The 24,071-nt window shown below is 38.6% G+C and overlaps 1 long non-coding RNA gene across 1 annotated transcript in view; it reads right to left on the bottom strand.

The window, feature by feature from the left end:
- Positions 1-397: 397 nt before the first annotated feature.
- Positions 398-24,071, bottom strand: part of LOC147820889 (uncharacterized) — a 35,264-nt gene continuing 11,590 nt past the window's right edge. The window contains exon 3 of the long non-coding RNA XR_015448036.1: positions 398-591. This is a non-coding gene — a long non-coding RNA (uncharacterized LOC147820889). The remainder of the gene's footprint in view (positions 592-24,071) is intronic.

Here is a 24,071-nt window from a genome sequence, read left to right as displayed (position 1 = left end):
AGACAGCAAAGGGGCCAGGGATTTAGCTCAGTGGTTCCACCACCTGCCCTGCAAGCGTAAGGACCCAAGTTCCATCCCCGGTACCAAAAAAGGAAAGAAATCAAATATTGAAGGACAACTTACATTATCAGTACAATGATAAGTTCCATGGCTACTGTACTCACAATGTAACTAGCAGGATTATCTTATCAGAAAGACCAGGCTCTGACAAAGCTTAGATACATCAAACAGGATTTACTTATCTAAGGATAGACAAGGATGTCAGCATCATCAGGACTCATGGCACAGAAACCTGCATCATTTTCTTGAACATAAAAAGGCAAACACATCCAAAATACAAAATCCTTTCTAAGAGAAAATCCAGTTGCAGATGATAAAATCCAAGAGTGTAGGGGTGTGTTAATCAGATTTTTATTATAGTAACAGACACCTGAGATAATCAGCTTATAAAGAGAAAGGGTTTTTTTTGGCTCACAATTTAGGAAGTTTTAGTCCATTTCTTGTTGCTTTTTCAACCCCACTGTTTTCAGGCCCGAAAGGGGAGGCAGCACACGCTGGCGGCAGTGTGTGGAAAAACTGTTCACTTGCTGGCTGGAACCAAAGGGAGAGAGGAAGAGATCAGGGCCCCACAGTCTCCTTGAAGGGCGTGTTCACAGTGAACTAAAACTCTCCACTGAGCCCTCCCTCTTAAGGGCTCCAGCACCTCCTAATTGCATCATGAGCTGGAGACCAAGCTTTTAACGATGGGCCTCTGGGGAACATCCCAAATCATAACAAGGGGTCACCATGAATTTTCAGGAACCCTAACTGATCCCCTCTATGTCTTACCCTGCAGAAACCAAATAGGGTGATAGGGTGAAGAGATTTGGGTGGCAAGCATTGGGCAACTTACCAGCAAGTATATACAAGCAAGATGTCTCTGGGGAGCTAGCATTTGAACAGAGACCTGCAGGGTCAGACAGGGTTTGTTGTGGGAAGCATTCCAGGCACAGGCAACAGCAGATACAATGACCGTGAACTAAGATGGGCCCTCATGTGTACTACAAAGGAAATTTTCCAGGGTAGCTGGAGTGTCCAAGCAGGAGAAAGTGGATATGAAGGATGGAAAAGAAGGAAGATGGGAAAGGAACGGCCTCCCTCAAGTTCAATCCTGGAGGGACAACTTTGTCAGAAAGAGAAAACCGCAGAATCTATTTCATCAGGAAATCGCAAGTGGTTGCTTCTGGAAACTTTCCATCTGAGTTGCCCCAAACTAGAGCTGAGAAAGGGAACTGGATATCAGCTTTCCCTTACCTCACAGTCTTCTCCTTTCCATTCACTCATTTTCCTTATTTATTTATGAGGTAAAAATCCCTAACCCTAACCCTGACCCTAACCCTAACCCTAAACCTCCCTGAGAGAGGAGGTGCTCCTGTGTGTGTCATGGGAAATCCTGAGTTCCAGTGTCTGGCACCCATCAGGGACTCAGTATCGTTCCCTATTACTATGACTGCTATCAGTTGGTTTCCTCAATTTCCCGGCCTCTGTTCAGTCCAGATCTCAGTTATGATTCTGAACAATCTTTAACATACTAATAAGCCATCGGCTTGTTTTTTCTTGTAAAAGCAGGTGCTTAGACCCTTTTAGAAGATTCTCTTTTGTCAGAGATCCTGTGGCTTGGTGTGGAGGAGTGCAACTTGCACCCAAAGGAGCACTTTTGGACACTGGGTAAGAATTCTGCCATCTGTACCCCTTTGGAGGGTGGATGTAGATATAACTAAATAAAAACCTTTATTTTCTGAATGTTTATTTTGGCCAACCTCGACCTACACCATTAAAAAATTGTGACTGATTACTGAAATATTTGTAAATATTTGTAAATATTTGATTACACACATATTTGTGTGTGTGTGTGTGTGTGTGTGTGTGTGTGTCCATCTATGCCATGTGCAGAACTTTGCTTAGCACTGGGCTTTGGGACCATTTTGCATGGTTACTGTCTTAGTTACTTTCTTCATTACTGACACACAATACCTGACACCTGCAAATTAATAGAGGAAAAGTATATATTGGCTCACAGTCTGTAGAGATTTTAGTTCACAGTCAGGTGGCTCTGAGGCAGGGCAGCATGGTACAGGGTCATAGCAGAGGAGAGCTGTTCATGGCATAGTGGCATGGCAGTGGGAAGCAGGGAGGGAGGGAGGAAGGGGGAAGGAGGGAGAGAGGGAGGGAGGGAGGGAGGGAGGGAGGGAGAGAGAGAGAGAGAGAAGGGAAGAGATAAACCCTGCTAGGCCCCCAGTGACCCAATTCTTCCAACCAGATCCCTCCTTGAAGTTGTTATTCAAGTTGTCACAGTGATGAAGAACTGAGTAACACAGCTCCTTCCTGGCTGGGTGACATTAGGCAAATTAATCTCTCTAAGCCTCAGGATTTTTGTCTGTCAAATGGGAATAACGATATCAGCCATTCATATTCCTTGAGGTTGAAGATAAAGTCTACCTTATTAATTCTGCAGGGGTAGGGGTTCTGTGTCTATTACTCCATATTATAACCCTAGCACCAAACATAGAAAGTTGGGCCCAGAGCAGGAAGTCAGTGGATATTTTGCTAAATGAATGCATGACTGAAGATATGTGAAGATTCTGGTATAGAAAGGGGACCCCTAAAGGATGGACCTGTGACTCTTGGTGGCCTAGGTCAGATAGGAGATTCCTGCCTGTCCTCAGGTGCTAGGCTTTCCCTATTCACAACTTAGATTCTCAAGGTAGCAGAAAAGATAAATGCAAGATACTGAGAAGATTCACTTCTCTTTCCTGCATGAAAAGTTAAAAATTGTGTACATTTTTTCTTTGGAAAAGTGATACCTACTCCTCCTTCAAAGAATCCTAGAACATCACTAGAAACAAACAAATAGAAACAATAAAAACCATCACTCAGAGATAATTAATAGAAATATATTAGTATGTTTTTGCTCAGGGTCTTTTTTCCCCTGTTTTTAAAAATCTATTTTACGCTGAATTTTTTTTCCCATTAAGTTTATTGGTACATTTTAGGTATATAATACAGTTACATTCATCACTGGGAACTTGTACCTTTACATGATATATCTTTGTACTTATATTTTCCCCATTCCCCCGCCCTTCCTTCAACCCCTTCTGCTGAATTTCTTTCTCCCCCCGCCATTAACTTTATTGGTACATTTTGGGTATAAATTGCATTCATCATTGGGATCTTGTACCATTACATGAGTCTCTTGGTTCTTGTTTTTTTTTCCCCTTCCCTTGCCCTCCCTTCACCCCCTCCACCCTTCCCTATTTGCAAAGACCTTGTTTCCATTTTTTTCCTCTTCTCATATTTTTTCCTTTCCCTTTTTTCCCTTCCCATACCCCTCCCAATTCCCCTGCTCTTTTAGACCTTTTCTTCCTGTTACACAATATCAGTTATACATTTTTAAAATTACAATATTAAGATCTAGGAGACATTACCACAGTTTTTACAGAATTTAAAAGGATATAGAAAGCATATTACAAAAATCTTTTTTGAAATAAATTTGACAACTTCTAAGAAGTAACTTGGAAGACAAATTAATGAAACTAACTCTGGAGGAAATATAAATTTGAATAGCACCTATTAAAGAAAGTATATTCCTAGCTTGAAAACCTACCTATATGACAACAGCAGGCTCATAAACATTTTAACTGATAAATTATATCAAACAATTAAAGCAGAAAAAAGAAGGAACACTTCTCCCCTCATTTTAGGAACTCAACATTGTGCTAATCCTAAAACTGGATAAAGATAATAGAAGAAAAAAGTATGAACATAGATAGAAATTTGTTTAACAAAACAAATTCTTAGAAAGGAATAACTCTTAGAAGTCAGATCTGGCAGTATGTAGAAAGTGGTTTTATTATAGGGATGGCAGTGTTGGTTCAGCATTGGAAGATCCACCCCCAAAAGTCATCATTTTAACAGAGGAAAGGAGAAAGCCATATGATCCTGTCACTAGTTGGAGAAAGAGTATTGGACTAAATTCTACAGCTGTTCATGGTAAAAGCCATCAGGAGACAAGAAGTAAAACAGAACCTTCTCAACAGATCAAAGACATGTACTCCATACTTCCAACAAAAGCTCCTTCTATGAATGGAGACGATACAATGCTTTCTCCCTAAAGGGGGGAAGAAGGGCAGATACGCCTACTCTTCATCTGTCCATTAGATTTTGAAACATAGGTCTAAACCAAAATAGTCTGGCAATAAAATGACACAACTAGGATAGGATCGGCATGGAAGAAACAAAATCTTTATATGTAGATGAAATGATCATCTACAGAGAAAATACTAAAAAATCTCTAGGAACCCCTAGAACTTGTACTTGAATTTAGCAGGATTAGAAAACACAAGGTATATATAAAAATTCAGGTCTGTGTATACTTGCTATAAATGAAGAACTGGATATTGAAATTTAAAAGTTATGTAGGAGTACAAAGGACCCAGAAAAGCCAAAAACAAAAACAAAAACAGTGTTGGAAGACGTTTAGCACCCAATTTTAAGACTTCTTCTAAAGCTACAGTAATCAAGGCAGTGTTGGTGTAAGGAAAGACATATAGATTATTTGAATAAAACAGAGAATCTAGAAATAGAACCACACATGTATGGTTCACTGAGTTTTGAAAGATTATTTAACATTAGCATTTTATATAATATAAACTCGATTCAAGACCCGAGGAAAAGATAGTGTTTTCAGCAAACAGCACTAGAACACCTGGTATCCGTATATAAAAAATTAACCTCAACCCTTTTTTTCCATACATGAAAATCACTTGAAGGGATCTATGAACCTAAATAAGAAAGCCTAAAAGTATAAAACTTCAAGAAGAAATTATAAGGGAAAATATTTATGAATTCATGGTAGGCAAGAATTACCTAGGATACAAAAAACATGATGTATAAAAGAAAAACAATTGATAAATGAGATTCCATCAAAATTTAGAACTTTAAATAACATCATTAAAATGAAAAGTAGTCCTTAAACAGACCATATTTACAATGCATAGAACCTATGACCAGAATATGTAAAGAATTCTTAGAGCTCATTAATACACAACCCAATTAAAATGCAGACATAAGAAGATGATAAATAGCCAGTATAGCACAAGGAATGGTGTGCAATTCTAGAATCAGAAAAATACTGATCAGTACAATAATAAGATTGAATTATACACTCATTAGGGAGATGAAGTCAAAAGTTTTAAAAGCCTTGTCATGACTTTTTCTTTTTGTTGGATTCTCCCCCATTGGGTTTAATTTGTCACTCCCAATGGATTCATTCTGCTGGGTTTCCTGGAGTTGTGATCCTCAATGTCTTTTCCTAGGGTATTGTCTAAAATTTTTTGGAGTGCTGGTTTGGTATTCATGAAGTTCCTGAGGTGCTCTTTATCATGAAAGTATCTTATTTCTCCATCAATTTTGAAAGATAGTTTTGCAGGGTACATCAATGTTGGTTGGAGACTGTTTGCCTTTAGGGCTTGAAATACATCACTCCAAGCTCTTCTTGCCTTGAGGGTTTGCATTGAGAAGTCTGCTGTGATTCTGATGGGCTTTCCTTTGTATATGATTTGTTTCTTTTCTCTCACTGCTTGTAGAATGTTATTCTTCTGTTGGATTTCTGGAATCCTAGCTATGATATGTCTATGTGTAGATTTTTTTTGATTAAGGCTATTTGGAGTCCTATATGCCTCACTTATCTGTATGCCAAGTTCTTTTCCCCTCCTTGAGAAGTTTTCTGCATCACTTCTGTGACCATTTTTTTAATGTCATCTGCACTCTCTCCTCTTTCTTCATTGACTCCAATCAGTCTTATGTTATTCTTCTTTGCATGGTCTAGCAGCTGCTGGATCGATTTCTCGTGGTCCCTTACAATTTTAAAGCAATTTTTCTTTTCCTCATCACTAATTGCAATCTTATCTTCTATATGTGAAATTCTATCCTCACATTGGTTCATTCTGCTGCACAGACTTTCGATGGAGTTTTTAATGTCTTGGAAATCTGTTTGCATCTGTTTTATGGATTCAATTTGTTTCCTATGTTGGGATTCCATCATGTTCCTCAGATCCTCTATTTTTTTATCTGTGTCCTCTCTAGATTTATTAATCATGTCTTGCACCATGAGCACAATCTTTGCTGTTATCTGAGTAATTATTTCTGATTTCATTTTTCCCAGATCCTCTTTTGTTGCCAGTTCAGAGAGTCCAGGTGGTTGAGTATCAGAGTGTTCCATCTCATTTCCCTTTGGGGTTGCTGTAGGTGATCTGGAAGTCTGTTTTTGAGGCTTGTTTATGTGTCTTTTCATTTCCATGGTGTGTGTGTTGGGGGGGTGCTTCTGGTGCCCATGTGGCTCACCTTCTCTGCCCTAGGAGCTTGGGATGGCCGTGGGGGAGCTTCCTTCCAGGTGTTGGGACCGGCTCAGCTTCTCTGTCCTAGGAGCTTGGGATGGCAGCCAGGGAACTTCCTTCCGGGTGCTGTGACCGGCTGAGCTTCACTGCCCTAGGAGCCTGGGATGGAGGCGGGGAGCTTCCTTCCGGGTCTCTGCTGAATTTCTTAGTGTTCTTAGAATTAGAGAAAGCCCAGAGCTGGTAGTTCTCTGTGACTGGCAAAACCAGTGAGAGAAACACTTTGGAGTATTAATGAAAAGCCAGAGGCTCCTTAGTGTCTATTTACCACACTGCAGAACATTCTGGAAGAACTGAGATGGACTGGGGTCCCCAGTGCTTCCCAGCCTGGGATGTGCGTAATGGGTGCAAGCAACCTGGGTAAAGGGAGGGAGTCGCTTGCTGGGCAGTGGACCCAGGAGCAGCCTCATCTTTCCCTGTCTTCTTGAAGAGTGAAACATTCTGGGGAGGGAGGGATGATTTATTATCTCCTGTCCTTAGGCCCAGCATTGATGCTGAGGGAGAAAAGAAGCCTCTCTACATAGACCATCCAAACAGAAAGGGCCCCTGGATATAGCTCACAACAGGCCTCAGCTGTCAGGGCAGAAGGAGGCCCAGTGATTACCTTATCAATCTCTCTTACTATAGAGGCAGAAGCTGAGGTTTAGGGAGAGAGTATGGCCAGAGGAAGGTTCACAGTTAGCCCAGGTCGGAGTGGAGGAGGAATCTACTAATGCTCACCTAACACAGCATTCTTCCCCCTGCTATGGCATGACTACACACACACACACACACACACACACACACACACACACACACGCACAGCAATGATGTCTGACTTGTCTGAGGTCATAGCATCCAACTCTATGGAAGGGCAGCTGGTTCTTGGGGCAGGAGTGGGGACCATTTGCTTGATTCCTGTGCCAAGCAAGAAAATGGAGTTGAACATATGCACTCATTCTCCCCAAATTTACCAATTACGTCATTTTCTACTTACTCGGCTGAGGAGTGAAGAAAGTACAGAAGAGTCCCAGTGGGACGGTTTTCTCTACCTTCCCTTCTCTTGCACATTAAACTCTGGAGTTTCGAACTAAACGTACTTTAAAGATCATAGACCCATCTCCTCATTTGCAGAAGAGAAAACAGTCTCAGAAGGAGACCATTTGATGAAGGGGCAGTGCTGAGACCAGAATGGGGTATCCCTGGCTCTTGGTCTGTGTCCAGCATTGCCTGGAGTGGGGCTGGCAGGACCATAGTCCTGCTCTTGGGGCAGGAATCTCTCCAGCCAGCCCATCCCCAGCAACACTGCAATCTGCAAGCAGAGATCTATGCTGCTCAGCCTCCCTGCACTTTTCCTCTAGCTAACTGCTTCATGAATGAGATGACACAAATCCAGGCCACATCCACTCCATTTAACTGTAATGTATAACTTAATAGATAACCTTTAATATGCACCTATCAAACAAATATCTATTCTTTAACATGCACTTGTTTGTGAGTCGAATACATAGCTGGAGGTAAACAGCCCTGTATGATCACCTTCCCATTGGGTCTGATATCTTTCCACCCCATTTCTGCCTCTACAACTTGGACATTGCCTTTGGCAATACATCTAGGACATCTAGGACAATGCCACTCCCATTGGGCTACCACCTGCCTTGCCCTACCACCTACCCCACGCTGGGCAAGTGGGAGCCTTTCTAATCACTAAATGCAGAATTGAAAGAGACCTCACAGATAATCTGATCCAGTGGGTTTTTAAGATCCTTATTTCCTTGGAGAAATTTTTTAATAAAACACAATCTTGATGGAATTCTAAAGGTGGAACTACTTGGAATAAAGCAGAGGCATTATGGTCAGAGGCTTGTCCGCTTGGGTTTCCTTTGACCTCACTCATTCATCTCCCACCCCTTGAGATAAGGGCCCATTTTAAAAATAAGCAAAATGAGTTTCAGAAAGTGAAATCAGCATTGAGCACACTTCCTAGCTGAGAATAAGTTCATTACAAAAAATGAGGCATGCTTTTTAGATCAGATCAGTTAAAATTCTGATATTGTTGGCATTAAATGAATGAATGGAATGAGACTTTTCTTTACTTAGGGAGTTAGTCTTTTGCTTAGTTAGCCAAACATTTGTTAAGCACATCTCTTTCTAGTTGCCTAAAAGTTTCATGATCTGAATGCAGATACAATGAAAACCAGCTTCTGGTGTTAATGAAAATCAGACAGTGTCTGTAATTAAGATTAGAATCCATTGCAAGTAACAGACACCCTAAGTAGTTTTGGCTTAAACAAGATGGAAACGTGCTTCTTTCTTACATTAAGATCTGAAGGTGGACAGTCCAGGGCTAGTTTCATGGCATTCTCTGCCTCAACTGGGATATGGCTCTTGATTTTCTGTACCAAGATGGTAGTTGGGACTCTAGCCATCCTTTCTGCTACAGAGCATGATGGAGGAAAGGACAAAGGAAACAAGGGCGTAGAGCCCAGACCAACTACATTTTAAGAATTTCCCTAAACATTGCCAATAGAAACTTCTGCATGTATCCGATTTCCTGGACTAGTCTCGGTCATCCCTGACTATAATAGAGGCTAGGACATAAAGTCTATTCCAGGTAGCCATACGCCCTGATTAAAAACCAGAGGTTTATAGTAATGGAGAAAGGGGAGAAAGAGTGCTGGGGATTGTCATAGAGTGTGTCCCTTCGTTCATTTTCCTGTTGTGGGATTTTGGTAAGCAGAGTTTGAGGGAGTCTACAGCTATTGAGTATGTTGGGAGGGGGTGGGATTGGAGGTGGACTCGTAAGAGAGAAAAAGGCTGATAATGACTTCTGAAGTGCAGGGGAGTGTTTCAGAGATCCAGAAGTCTGTGTCAAATGCTTGCCAAATTGTGCTCCTAAGGGTTCACATATCTTGTCTTCCAGGCAAGTAGTCTAGGCAAATTGTTTAGTAAATGTAAAGTAATAATCTTGTTTACCGCTACAGAACATTAACTCACTGTAGATCCTGATTTATTCAGCCTAGAGTAGATAATGGTGAAAAGTATCAAGAAAACAACAACAACAAAAAAACCCAGTAAACTTTAGGAGTACGTAGTACTGAAGAGTCAAGGCATGCTAAGAATCAAAAATATTGTGCACAAAAGTATGATAAAGCTAATGTGAGGGGAAAAGCTGATAGGAAATGAGGGTGTATAAAATATCATTATTTCCTTTTGGCATTAATGTGGGCAGCTGTGGACAGTCAGGTCATTTTTAATAATGAATAATGATTCTTGAATTATATTATTAATAATGACAGCATTCCTTTTCAAATTTAAGACCAGATTGTAAAGCACTTGGGTCTTATCTCCATGTACAATGTCAAAAGTATGGACAGTTTCGTGGCTGCTGGAGCACATCCTGGCATCTGAGATAGGAGTGCATGTAATAGATGAAATCAGTGCAGCTTTCTTCTGGGAAATTTCAATTTCACAGCAAGCAATTTACATAGAGTCACAGCTTAAACTCATAGCTCATATCTTGGTTGCTTTGGAGATAGCTTCTCTGTTGGAAAGGCAATTACCATCTGTAGGAGAAGGCTGTCTACCATTAGTCTCCAGTTTTAAATGTTGACAGGTGGAGCTGGAAGTGGGGGTGGGGCGATTAATAAAAGGCTTTGTCTTTGTACCCCCTGGAAAGAAGGAGATTTAAGTCTCACAGCTTCCTGGCCTTGAAAAAAACATTTTTTTCCCTGAAAATTTCAAGCTTCTGACCAAAATGAGAATGTGAATCTTTAGTGATCAGTGAGTTTTGTTTTACCACGTATAGAGGGACAAGGCAATGATGAAAGGGCTATCTCTTCAAGTTTCACTAAGCCATGGAAAAGAAATCAGTGAGTCTGTGACATGCATTTTTAGCTCCCAGACATGGATAGTGATTTTTGATTTTTTTGTTGCTATACTCTTAGGGGAAATAGAATTAGAAGCTGGTTGTGATCCTTGATGCTGCTGCACCACAAAGCAGTCCTGATGGTAAGCAACATTCTTGGGATGGCTTTTCCCCTTACAGCTAGTATGGGGAAATTGCAGATTAGATCACAGTTCAGGCAAACAAATGTGTATTTCCTGAGTGACTTATTCTCTGTGTAGCATGACATAGCCTAGAGGCTCACGCATTCACATCAGCATCCTGAGCTGAGACCTGCCAGCATTTTCAACTAATTGACTTGGGTACAGGGACCCCTGATTCCTTCTCCTTTAATCATCACCTTATATTCAAGGCTAAAAGGCTATAATTATTTGAAGTAGCTGAAATTTGAGTGACCCAGATAATTATCTCAGCAAGATGGGCTTAAAGTTTATTGACACAAATGCCAGTTTCATTAAAGGTTTGGTACAAAAGGCAAGTCCTGAGACAGCTGGTTGACTGAGGTGAATTGACAATGAACAGCACCAAAGATGCAGGAATCACCAGGGGCTTTGAAGTAATTACCATCATTTCCATAATACAGTTAGCTGAGGATGATGGGAGGCCAGAAAAACCTTTATAGTTATCATATATTGCCCAAATTAAGGCTAAGCTATTAGAATCAATGGGCTTCTCCCCAAAATCACTTGTCAATGTGAACCCCATAAGAGCATGGCTCAGACTCCTTTCAGGCACCTAGTTAATCAATAAAACAGCTGATGAGTCAAAATAAGTCAAAGCTGTACTCTTCTCTAGGTTGGGGGTAGCCAAAGCTAATACTGTACAATGATTCTGACAGTAGTAACATTTGTACAAGTATAGATTTTAAAATCTCACCTCTTTTTTTCTGTATGTTTAGTGGATGACTAAACTTAGCACAATACTTACCCATTATAAATTTTAAAAAATATTTAAACAATCGCCATCTGAATTTAAATACATACAATTAAATCCTTAATTAGAGTTTATTAAATAGAATTCCACATGTAGATTTACTATAGATCACTTTGGAAAGTAAACATGTTTTTATACCTTTGCTGAATGCTACATCCTACTGGTGAGTGTCATAGAAGAGGCCTGCCATGCTTCTCTAGATTGTAAGCTGTAGAGCCAAGTGCCTCTAGTAAAATAACACCACAAATGATTTTAAAAACTCACAATTTCTGTGAGGCAGGAATCTATACATGACTTAATGGGGGCTCAGTGTTCCCACTTAATGTGGTTCAGGGTTTCTCAAGAGGCTGTCAGCAATGTGTCAATGAGAGCCAAGTTCTCATCAGAAAGCTTCAAGGAGGAAGGATCCACTTCCAGACCTGGAAGTCTTATGTGTTTTTGTTTCCTCTAGCACTCAGCACTGTGCTTTGGACCTGTAATTTCCACTTGTTAAGAACAAATGGGAGTTCTGGCTTCTCCCTACTGAAATATGTGGATGAGTAGCTGAGTATGAGTGAAGCCACTGTCCTGGCCTTGAGCTTCTCTCAAGGCAATGAATGGAATAGAGATCTGGGTGAACTGTAACCCAGTTTGCAAAAGTGTGTCAGAAGAGTTCACACTGCAGGGTGGAAAAGTATAACTAACAACCTTAATGACTCTGATTCATTGAGATTTTCACATCTGCTGGGTACTGTGCTGAGAAGATGGGAATGTGGAGGCCTAGAGTGTTTAAGTATCTTGTCCAAGAGTCAGTCACTGAGCTGGAAAACCTTATTCTGTTAAGACCAAAGAGTATGTTCCCAAACACTATGCTTGACTGTCATCTACGAGAGGCACTTTGGGTGGGGCAAAGAGCAATTTAGCTCTGCGGGGAGCAAGGCATAGCGCTGGGTCTAAATCTCAAGGGTCTTTTGTCCAAGAGAAGAGTTAAAAAATGGGTAAAAACTCTCACAGCGAGGTGCTGTTTAAATTGCAGACCATTCTTAACTGCACACAAGCAATAAATCAATACCTAATGCCTAGTACAGTCCAGTGCTATGGTTGGGGCGGGGAGACAAGGAGCATTCACTGTCATCAGCAGTGCTGTGATGGGTAGAGAGGCTGACTATTCTTCTGGGGCCGGAAGTCAGAAGAGTGGGGTGCCACAGGGCAGAGCAGGAGTCCAATTTCGCACATGCAAGCTTGGGCTGGGTTCCTTGTTGGCTGTCCTCCTGGCCTCCAGCCCAGCCAAGGTTTGCTCATCCAAGTCAGGTTATTGTGCCCTTTTTGACTTGGGCGGTTCAAGGTCCCAAAGCATTAACATAATATGTAATCATATCACCCTAGGAAGATTTCTGTCCTGTGTCATCCAGGACATTCTGCAAGGACAAATCAGTAACACTTTTATCAGTCTGAACAAATCAGCCATCAGCCATTCTAACTATTAAAAATAACTTAACCAATTGATACTTGTATATACTATGTAAGGACATATGCCCTTCAATACAGGCATTGAGGAAGTAATAATCTTTATGTAATGATTTAACCAGGGAAGAAGAAAAAACACGAATTTCTTCAAAAAATTTTAGATCCAGCATTTGCAGAGTGATGAAGATACAGACCCAGCATTTATTGTGTGTCCTTCTGTTAATGGCTTCTTGCTCTACTACTTGTCATACTCTAGAATATTTTTGATGGTCTCTTATAACTTCTTAGTGACAAGATTGTCACTCATGGGCCAAAAATGGTATTTTTAGACATTATCCTAGATTTCTAATGCTTTCCTCCCTTCTAACAGACTGTACCACCCTCACCTTCCCAAATGGATACTGTTGGGTCAGGGAGCAGGAATCACAGAGGTGAGGGTGTGGCTCAATGGTAGAGCTCTTGCTAACGTAAGCTAGGCCCTGAGTTCAATTCCCAGCATACCCCTGTGGTACAGTGCTTGCCTAGAATGTGTGAGGCCCTGGATTCAATCCCAGTGACTTTCCCCTTACTGAAGCAAGGTGATTTGTAGGAGAAAATCTGAGATGAGCAAAAAAAGTGACAGTTGAAAAAGAAAGGAAACTTGAAAAATTGTCCTTGTGGTGATTCTCGAATCTTGTTGCACATTAGAATCATCTAATATCTGGGTCATAGCTCAGAAAAATTAAATCAGAATCTCTGAGAGCAGAACTCAAGCAAAAATATTCTTTAATACGTCCCTACACTGATGACCTAACACAAGAGGAGCCTTGCTCATTTTCAGGTATAAACATCATATCACTTCTCTATCACTGCATGACAATGGTTGAAGCAACAGGAGCTATCTCACAGTCTCTGTAGGTCAGGAATTCAGGCATGACCTAATCCCTAATTAGAACCTGGGCTGCAAGGTTTCTTATGAGGCTGTAATCAATGTGTAAAACAGAGCTGAGGTCTCATTTGAAAGCTTAAATGAGGCAGGAACCACTTCCAAGATCACAAGGCTGTTGGCAGGATTTACTTCCTTGTGGCCTGTTAGACTGAGGGCCTCGTGTTCTTACTGACTATTGCCTGGAGGCTGCCCTCAGTTTCCTACCACATGGGCTTCCCTGCATAGTCACTTGTTCATCAAAACATTCAGGCCGAGAAGGTAATAAAGACAATCCAATAGCAAAATGGAAAGTGTTACAGACATAATTGCAAAAGAGATTTCATTACCTTTGCAATATTCTTTTTTAAAATTTTTAAATGTCTTTATTGAGGTATATAATTGAAATATAGTAAGCTGCAAAGATTTGAAATGTATAATTTGATTACTTATAATAAGTTTATACACAGGCAAAACCATTTGTACAATAAAAATAAAGCAGAATAAATCAAATAAATCAAAATCCTCAAAGTTTCTTTGTGTCCTTTGTAATTTCTTCATCCCACTTAATTGCTTTCAGCCTTGGGCCTCCAATCCCAGGCAATCACTGATATGCTTTTTATTTTTCATTTATTTATTTTTAAACAGGGTCTCACTACGTAGTTCAGGCTGGTCTTGAACTCACTATGTAGCTCAGGCTGTCCTTGCACTCCCGGTGATCCACATGCCTCAGCCTCCTGAGTTCTGGGATTACAGGCATGTACCATCATGGCTAGAATAGTCTATTAGTTAGAAACAAGTCACTGAGGTGTCAACTTTCAGTGAGAGGTGATAATACAGAAGTGTAAATACCAGGTAGTGGGGATAATTGTGAACTATTTTAGAATCTGTCCATCACAAACATTATATAACATAGTTTTAACTATTCTATGCACAATGTCTGGTAGTCAGTAAATCTGTAAGATACAAAAAGGGCAAGAAAAACAGACTGTCAATAGGTGAAGAAGTTAGTGGAAAATACTGAGAGATGACCAGATGTTGGAACAAATACACAGGAACTTTAAAATAGCTACTGTATGACTAATATGTTAAAGGATCAAGTGGAAAACATGGGCAACATGCATGAACAGATGGGGAATATCAGTAAAGAGAAGGAAACCATAAGGAAAGATCAAATGGAAATGCTAGAAATAAATTAAAATACAATATCTGAAATGAAGAATTCCTTTTATAGGCTCATTTGTAGAATTAACATAATTGAAGGAAGACCCAGTGAACATGAAGATAGGCCAATAGGAACTATGCATACTGAAATGCAAGTCAAAGAGCGAAAAAATAACACATCAACCAGGCATAGTGCCACAGGCCTATAATCACAGCAATCTGGGAATCTGAGGCAGGAGAATTGCAAGTTTAAGTCCAGCCTGGGCAACCTAGTGACTTAGCTCAACTTTCTTTCAAAATAAAACAACAAAAAGGATTAGGGATGTAGCTCAGTGTGAAGACCCTGGGTTCCATCTCCAGTACCACAGAAAACAAAATCAAAAACAAGCAAACACCCCTCCTCATCTAAGATCTGTTAGACAAGAACAAATGGAAGCACAAAAAACTCCAGGCAGGAAAAACACTGTACATATGTACACACACAGATATAGACTCTAGATTGGTTACATTCAAACTGCTGAAAACCAAAGATAAAGAGAAAATACTAAAGGTAACCAGAAAATGAATATGTTTTACACACAGAGGACTCATGAGAAAAATACAGCAGACTTGTCATCGGAAGTTATTGGACCAGAACAAAAGAGTGGTATCTTAAATAATTGAAAAAAAATTGTTAGTCCTGAATTCTATACTAAGAGAAAATACTTTCTATAGGTAAGTCACAAAGTAAAAACTTTTTTCAGAAAAGGAAAATCTAAAATAATTAATTGCTAACAGAATTGTATTACAAAGAAATTCTGCAAGTAGTAGGAATATTACACTGGAAAGAAACCTAGAGTCACACAAGAAATGAAGAATTTCACAAATAGTAAAAACAAACAAAAGAAAACACTTTTTTTTCTTACTTTTTATTGTTCTACAAGATTACAGACTAAAGCAAAATTTGTAGCATTATATTAAGGAGTTTATAATACCTGTAAAAGTAAAATCCAGGAGAGTGGGATTAGAAGGACACTATTGTAAAGTTTTTATCTATTAGGAAGTAGTGTCGCATGATAGTTAACAGTGACAAATAAAAATGCATACTATAGGGAATCCAGTAAAAAATTTTAAAAAGGGATTACAACTAATATGTCAATGGTGGAAATAAAATGGAAGTATAGGAAATACTCAACTGATTCGAAAGAAAGCATAAAAAGAGGAAAATGGAAACAAAGAATAGATGGAATGAATAAAAAACAACTTTAAAGATAACAGATTTACATCTAACTATGAAAATACATTGTTGTGGTTCAGATCTAAAATGTACCTTGTTTAGAGGCAAAGCTTTTGGAAGGCGATTGGATCAAGGGGTGCAGTACTCATCAGTGGATTAGTCTACTGAAGAAGGTGGGGCCTGGATAGAGTGATGGTTCTGTGAGTGTGACCTGGAAGGGTGTATTCTTGTCACCAGCTCCTCTCTTCTTTCTCTCTCTCTGTTTCCTGGCTATCACGATGTGAGCAGCTTTCCTCTGTCATGCCTTTTCACCATGCTTTTTCTTCATTGGAGCCAGCCAGTCATGGAGTGAATCCTCCGAAACCATAAGCCATATAAACCATTTCCTCCTTTAAGTTGTAGGTATCATGTATGCAGTGCTAGCAATGGGAAAGTGACTGATGCTAACAACTTATCAACATTTGTTAGATACAGCTAAACAAGGGACAAGAAGGAAATTTATAGTATCGAAGGCTTATAGTAGAAATGAGAAAAGGCATCAAGTCCATAAATTAAGGTCTCATCTTAAGGAATTAGAGAAACCCAAATCTAGAATAAAGTAAACAATACAGGTAATAATAGAAACAAGTAAAATTAAAAGGCAGAAAAACAATAAAGAAAAATCAGTAAAATGCAAAACTGGTTCTTTGAAAACATCAATAAAATGGATGACTTTATATGTATTCAAAGTGACCCCCCCAAAGAAGAAGAAGAAGAAGAAGAAGAAGAAGAAGAAGAAGAAGAAGAAGAAGAAGAAGAAGAAGAAGAAGAAGAAGAAGAAGGAGAAGAAGAAGGAGAAGATCAAATTATTCTGGAACAAAAGAGGGAAGACCACAACAGGTGACATCTAAAGGATAATAATGAAATTTATGAACAGTTTCCTTCCAAACATATGATAACTTAGAAAAAACAGACAAATTCTTCAAGACATATATACAACCAAATATCACTCAAGAATAAAAAGATAAGCCTGAAGAGTTTACATATATGGAGGAAAGTGAAAGGAAAAGTCTTGGCACAGATGACACGGTAGGCATACTCTAAGTTGGCTCACAATGATCTCAACCTCCTGGTATTCCTAGCATCATATATTTTCCTCTCCTTGAGTATGAGATAGATTTTAGCTTATCTCTTACAAATAGAATATGGCAGACATGAGGGAGTGGGATATCATTTTTGAGATTAGGTTTTAAAGCCTGATTTCTATTTCAGGATGTCTCTCTCATTACTCACTCTAGGCAAAACAGGCGGCCATGTTGTGAGCTGCCTCAGGGAGGAGGCCCATGTGGTACACTAAGAAGATGAGGACCTCAGTCCAACAATGCTTGAGAAAATGAAGCTTGCCAATAGCCATGTGGGTAATCTTGGAAGGGGATCTTATCACTCCAGTCAAATTTCGAGATGGTTGCTGTTCTGACTTACAGCTTCACTACAATCTCATGAGAAATCTTAAGTCAGAATCACTCAATTAAACCCCTCCCAAATTTGTGATCCATAGCAACTAAGAGATAATAATTTTTTACATTTTTATTAATTAAAAAAATATTCAATTGACACAATAATTGTACATATTGACGGGCTAAAATTTGATGGTTCTATACATCGTATAATATAATTTTAACAATATATAATGATATCAGTGTAGTTAACATATTTATCATTTCCTTGCATTGAGAACATTCAAATTCCTCTCTACTAGCTATTTTGAAATATAAAATTAAATGTTATTAACCATCGTTATCCCTACTATGCTCTAGAACATTAAAAGTCATTCCTCTTACTACTGTACCTATTCATCACCTCTTTCCATTGCCTTTGTTCTTGTCAGCCCCTGGTTACCACTAGTCTACTCTCTACTTCTATGACATCAACTTTTTTAGCTTTCACATAGAAGGAAGAACATGTTGTACTTGTATTTCACTTAACATAATATTCTCTAGGCTCATCCATACTGCATATATGACAGGAATCCTTTCTTTTAATGGCTAAGTAGCATCCATTTGTGTATATATACACATTATCTCTATCTATTCATCTGTTGGTGGATACTTAAATTGATCCCATATCTTAGCTATTGTGAATAGTGCTGCAACCAACATAGGAGTGCAGATGTATTTTCAACATACAGATTTCATATTCCTTGGATATGCACTTGTGGTGGGATTGCTAGATCATATGGTAGTCCTACTTTCAGGATCTTGAGGAACTTCCATTATGTCTTCCACAGTATTGACACTATAGTTTATATTCCTACCAACAGTGTATAAGAGATCCCCCTTTCCACATCCTTGCCAGCATTTGTTATCTTTTTTGAGGGGGTACTGAGTATTGAATAGGGACTTTGCACTGAGCTATACCCCAGGTCTTTTTTTGTGTTTTATTTTGAGATAGGATCTTGCTAAATTGCAAAGTTGCCCAGGGTTAGCTCAAACTTGAGATCCTATTGCTTCAGCCTCCCAGGGTGCTGGGATTTTAGGTGTATGCCACCACATCTGGCTATCTTTTCTCTATTTTAAAAAATTAATTTTAGTATTTGTTTTATATACATAATGATCACATTGGTCATAGGGAATTTGTACCTGTACGTAATATATCCTGATTCTTTTTTCCTGATTTCCCTCCCCTCTCTTCAACTCTTCTTCCCTTCCCCATTTACAAAAGCCTTGTTTCCATTTTGTTCTTCTATTTTCTTTCTTTCCTCCCCTTGTCCCCCATTCCCCTTCCCATTTGAACATTTTCTTCCTACTTCCCAATATCTATCATCCATTTTGGTCCTTTTTTACCCTTTTTGTTTCTCACATAAGAGAACTGGAATGGTGTGATGTCTCATTGTGGTTTTGATTTGCATTTCCTTGGTGATTAGTGATGTTGAACATTTTTTTCATATGCAGTGTTTGTTGGCCATTTGTGTGTCTTCTTTTAGGAGCTGTCTGCTCAGTTCTTTTGTGCATTTTAAAATTGGATTATTATTGTTGTTGTTATTTTGCTATGAGTTGTTTAGTTCCTTGTGTATTCTGGGTATTAACCCTTTGTTAGTCGCCATCAAATAGCAAAGTAATCCTGAAGGGGGTGGGGAGCTGAAGGCATCACAAAATTTGTGAATATTTTCTTCCACTCTGTAGGTTACCTATTTGCTGTGTTGATTATTTCTTTTGCTGTGCAGACGCTTCTTGTTCGATGTAGCCCACATTTGTTATTTTTCTTTTGTTTTCTTTTAAAGTTATATCCAAAAAATCTTGGCCCAGACCAATGTCCTGAAGGATTTCTCCTATCTTTTCTCGTATTTTCATAGTTTTGGATATATTCTGGCTTGTGTCTCGATGTCCCCCCAAAGCCTCATGCAGTCAGAGGTGGGGCTTTTTCAGAGTGGCTAGATCTAGAGGGTGTTGCTGGGATTGATTCATGGTACAACGCTTGGATCTAGGGCACTAGGATTAAACGCATGAGTGCTCCCACTCTAAGTAGCCTGGATAAGATAGAAGGGATAGGGCCGGGGATTTAGCTCGGTGATTTTGCTGCCTGCTGCGCAAGCACAAGGACCTGAGTTTGATCCCCAGTACCAAAAAAAAAAAAAAAAAGATAGAAGGGATAGAAAGTGCTGGGGTCATCCCTTGTTGCTTTGTTATCTTCTGCCTGCCACGAACTGTTTCTCCTCTGTGATATTTGTCTGCCATGCCTCCTTGCCTTGCAGCCAGCCAATTGTGGACTGAAACCTGTACAAACTGAGCCAAATAAATATTTCCTCTTTTAACTTTGGGTGTTGGGTGTTTTGTCTCATCAGTGACAAAAGTAACTGAGATAGGGTCTAATGCTTATGTCTTTGATACATCTTGAGTTGATTTTTGTATATGATGTGAGAAAGGCATCTAGTTTCACTCATCTGCATGTTGATATCCTGTTTTCCTGGGACTAGTTTTTAAAGATATTGTCCTTTCTCCAGTGTATGTTCTTGGTGTCTTTGTGAAAAATCAGTTGGCTGTAAGTACATGAGCTTATTTCCAAGTTATCTATTTTGTTTCACATGTTTGTGTGTTTTTGTGCTAATGTCATGCTGTTTTAGTTACTGTAGTTCTGCAGTATGTTTTAAACCAGATATTGTGATGGTATTGTGATGGTGTGATGCCTTCAGCCCCCCCCCAATTACTTTGCTAGGTGGGGTATTTTGTAGTTCCATGTGAATTTTAGGATTGTATTTTCTTTTGTTTTCTTTTCTTTTCTTTTCTTTTCTTTTTTTTTTTTTTGCAGTACTGGGGATCAAACTCAGGACCTTGCACTTGCGAGCCAGGTGGTGGCACCACTGAGCTAAATCCCTGGCCCCTGTTTTTTCTATTTCTATGGAGAATGTCATTGGTATTTTAATAGGGATTGGATTAAATCTATAGATTTCTTTGGGTAGCATGAGCATTTTAACAATATTAGTTCTTCCAGTGCATGAACAGGGCATATCTTTCCATTTTTTGTGCATCTTCTTCAATTTTCTTCATCAATGTTTTCTAGGTTTCATTGTAGCATTCTTTCATCTCTTATGTTAACTTTACTCCTAGGGTTTTTTGTTTGCTTGTTTTGATTTTTATTTTGTTTTGGTTTTCATTACTATTATGAATGGGATTGCTTTCTTGATTTCTCTTTTGGCTAGGTTGTTAGTATATAGAAATGCCACTGATTTTTTTTTAGGTCGATCTCATGTCCTACTTTACTGAATTTTTTCATCAAATGTTCTAATTTTTTTATGGAGTCTTTAGGTTTTTCCTGTATTTAGATCTTGTCTGTAAACAGAGATAGTTTGACTTCCTTTTGCAGTCTAGATCCCCTTTATTTCTTTCTCTTGCTTAATCTCTGCCTAGGACTTACATGTTTGCTGTTTTTAAGATACTAAATTTTGAGGTAATTTTTAATGTAGCAACTAACATAGATAGGTTTACTTGTAAATTTTACCAAATATAGTACTTAAAGAAGTAATACCAATTTTTAAGGAAACTCTCCTACAAAATGGAAGAACGAACACTTCTTGACTTACTTTACAAAGCAAGCAGTGTCTTGACATCAAAATGATAGGTCTTATAACAGAAAACTAAAGATCAATATCCCTCATGAACATAGACATAAACATTTTGAATAAGATATTTATAAATTGAGTACAGCAATATATAAAAATGATAATATATTATCAAATGGAGTTTATCTTGGTAATATAAGGTTTACAATTTAAAAATATATCAATTTTGTGTTATTAGTAGGCTAAAAAAAAGTATTCTCTCAATGGGTGCTGAAAAAAATTTGAAAACCTATCTCTTCATGTTAAAAACTCCTAGAAATTGGTAATAAGAGATAACTTCTTCAAATTGATAGCACTTAGCAAAAATCTATGGCTATTATCATAATTAATGGTGAAAGATGGAATAAACTCCTAAGATTCGAGAGATGCAAATTAACACAACACTGTGATACCATCTCACTCCAGAAAGAATGGCTAATATCAAGAAATCAACCATCAACAAATGCTGGTGAGGCTGTGGGGAAAAAGGAACCCTTCTCCACTGTTGGTGGGAGTGCAGACTGGTGCAACCAGTGTGGAAATCAGTGTGGGTTAGAGGTCAAAATACTGGGGTTAGAGTTCCCATTTGACCCAGCTATCCCTATTCTGGGTATCTTCCCAAAAGAATTAAAAGCATCATACCACAGTGATATATGTGCACCCATGTTTATAGTGACACAGTTTGTAATAGCTAAATCTTAGAAACAACCCAAATGCCCCATCAACTGATGAATGGATTAAAAAAATGTAGTTTTTTTTCTTTTGTACCAGGGATTGAACTCGGGACCTTGCACTTGCAAGGCAGGTGGCAGAACCACTGAGCTAAATCCCCGGGCCCTAGATGTAGTTTTTCTATACAATGGAATATTACTCAGCCATAAAGAAGGACAAACTTGAGACATCTATAGCTAAATGATGTACTTTGAAACTATATTCTTAAGTGAAATAAATTGGACATACATGTGTAATTATTGCATTGTCTCTCTGGTGTAAGAAACTGAAAGTGTAAATAGGGACCCAAATGTATAGTAGACAATGCGAGATAAGAAAAAAGGGGAGGGGAAAAGGAAGAAGAAAAAAGAAAAAATGAAATTGAGAATAAAACAAGGATGTTCACTTCTACTATTTCTATTCCATATCATTTTAGAGGTCCTATGCAGTGCAACAAAACAAGAGAAAGGAATAAAAGCTATACAGATTGGAAAGAAAGAAATAAAATGATATTTCCTCCAAAACAAGATGATTATATATGTGCAAAATACCAGTACTCCCCCAAACCATTATGAAGATGCTATTAGAACTTATAAATAAATTTAGCAAGATCATAGGATATAAAGTCAATATAAAAAACTAATTGTATTTCTATGTACTAGCAACAAACATTTGGAAATAGAAACCTAAAAAATAAAATCGTTTATCGTATATAAGACATGAAGTGTTAAAGATAAATTTTACAAATCTTAGCTGGATTTGTATGCTGAAAAATATAAAACAATGATGAGAGATAAGAAAGAAGATCTAAATAAATGAGGAGCTATACCCAGCCCATGGATTAGAAAAGTCAATATTATTAAGGTGTCAATTCTCCCCAGATAAGTTTACAAATTCAGGCCAACCTCAATGAAAACTCAGCTGGCATTTTTATGGAAATTATCCGTATGATTCTAAAGTTTATGTAGAGAAGCAAGGAGTTAGAATAGCCAAAGTAATTTTCAAAAAAACCAAATCTTACAGTGTCTCCTTTCTAGTTTTCACGTGATGATATAGTAACTGAGATAGTGTAGTGGTGGTAAACAGATACATATATAGATCAAGAAACTAAATAGTATGCTAGCCAGGTTTCCATCACTGTAACAAAATACTTGATATAAACAACTTAAAGGAGGAAAGATTTATTTTGGCTTATGGTTTCAGAGGTTGCAGTCCATGGTCACTCAATTTCATTGCTTCTAGGCCTGTGGCAAGGCATAAACACCCTGGCAGAAGCATGGAGTAGAAAGCTGCTGGCTTCATGGCAGCTAGGAAGCAGAAAGAAAGGGAAGGAACTCGAGAAGTAGGGGATGGGGATCACATATAGTCCCCAAGGTCGTGCCCCTTCAACTAGGTACCACCTTCTGTTTCCATCACCTCTTAATAATGGCATCAAATTATGATCTCATCAGTGGGTTGATCAATTGATAAAATTAGAATGTACATTATCCAATCACTTCCCAAAGCCCATCAGTAATTAAGCCGTCTGCATAATGAGCCTGTGGGGAACATTTGGGCCCCAATCATAACTCTGTGTGTGTGTGTGTGTGTGTGTGTGTGTGTGTGTGTGAGAGAGAGAGAGAGAGAGAGAGAGAGAGAGTGATAAAATTGATTTTTTGTTTGTTTGTTTGTTTGGTACCGGGGATTGAACTAGGGTCCTTGTGAAAATTGATTTTTAACAAGAGTGCAAGGGCAATACAATGGGAAAATATTCTTTTCAACCAATGTGCTGGAAAAATTGGGTGTCTATTGTAATATTGTGAAATATTGTGAAATACATATTTGATCTTTGTTCCTTGCTCTTGACTCAAATCTCCTAAAATTCTTGTAATTTCCAGAGTGATGGGGTGATAGGCACAAATTTTGTTATAATATTAGGTCTTAGTCCCTAACTTTTTAATAATTATAATTATATGATATAATTATACCATGTAATTAATAATTATATTACAAGAACTTCTAAAACCCTTAGAATTTCCAGACTGATGAATTTTTTTTTTTGTATACTAATGAGATTGCCAGTGGCTGGAGATTCCTAGATAGCTTCAGGATGGAAGCTGCTCACTACCAAGTGGTAAGACATGATTAGAAGTTTGGGATTTTTATTCCCACCTCCTCATCTCCAGGGAGGAAAGGGGGCCGGAGAATGAATTTGGTCATTAATGGCTTTAATCAGTTGTGCCTATAAACCTTCATAAGAACCCTAAAAACTGGGATTTGGAGAACTTCCAGATTAGTGACAACAGGGAGATGCTGGGAGGGTGGCC

The sequence above is a fragment of the Heterocephalus glaber genome, unplaced genomic scaffold (assembly GCF_053883595.1).
Source record: "Heterocephalus glaber isolate CG9 unplaced genomic scaffold, H.glaber_assembly_v1.0 deba00001788, whole genome shotgun sequence".
In the NCBI taxonomy this organism is placed as follows: domain Eukaryota; kingdom Metazoa; phylum Chordata; class Mammalia; order Rodentia; family Bathyergidae; genus Heterocephalus; species Heterocephalus glaber.
The sequence above is the reverse complement of the archived record's forward strand: the minus strand, read 5'-3'. Positions and strand labels throughout refer to the sequence as shown.